Here is a 225-nt window from a genome sequence, read left to right on the forward strand (position 1 = left end):
GGAGAGTTAAGTTGCTGAGCGGTGTAGCGCGGGGGGCACGGGGTTCAGGTGGAAAATCCAGGCAGCTCCCCTCTGGGTGTGTTTTTCGGGATTGTTTTTGGGTTTTTGTTGGTTTTGGCTTTTGGGGTTTTTTTTGGTTTTTGGTTTTTTGGTTTTTTTTTTTTTTAATAGGGCACAGAGGAAAACGTTAGTGCACAATGCTGAAATTGGGGATCTGGTCGCTGA

This window comes from Fulmarus glacialis, unplaced genomic scaffold, assembly GCF_000690835.1.
Source record: "Fulmarus glacialis isolate BGI_N327 unplaced genomic scaffold, ASM69083v1 scaffold26723, whole genome shotgun sequence".
Classification (NCBI taxonomy): Eukaryota; Metazoa; Chordata; class Aves; order Procellariiformes; family Procellariidae; genus Fulmarus; species Fulmarus glacialis.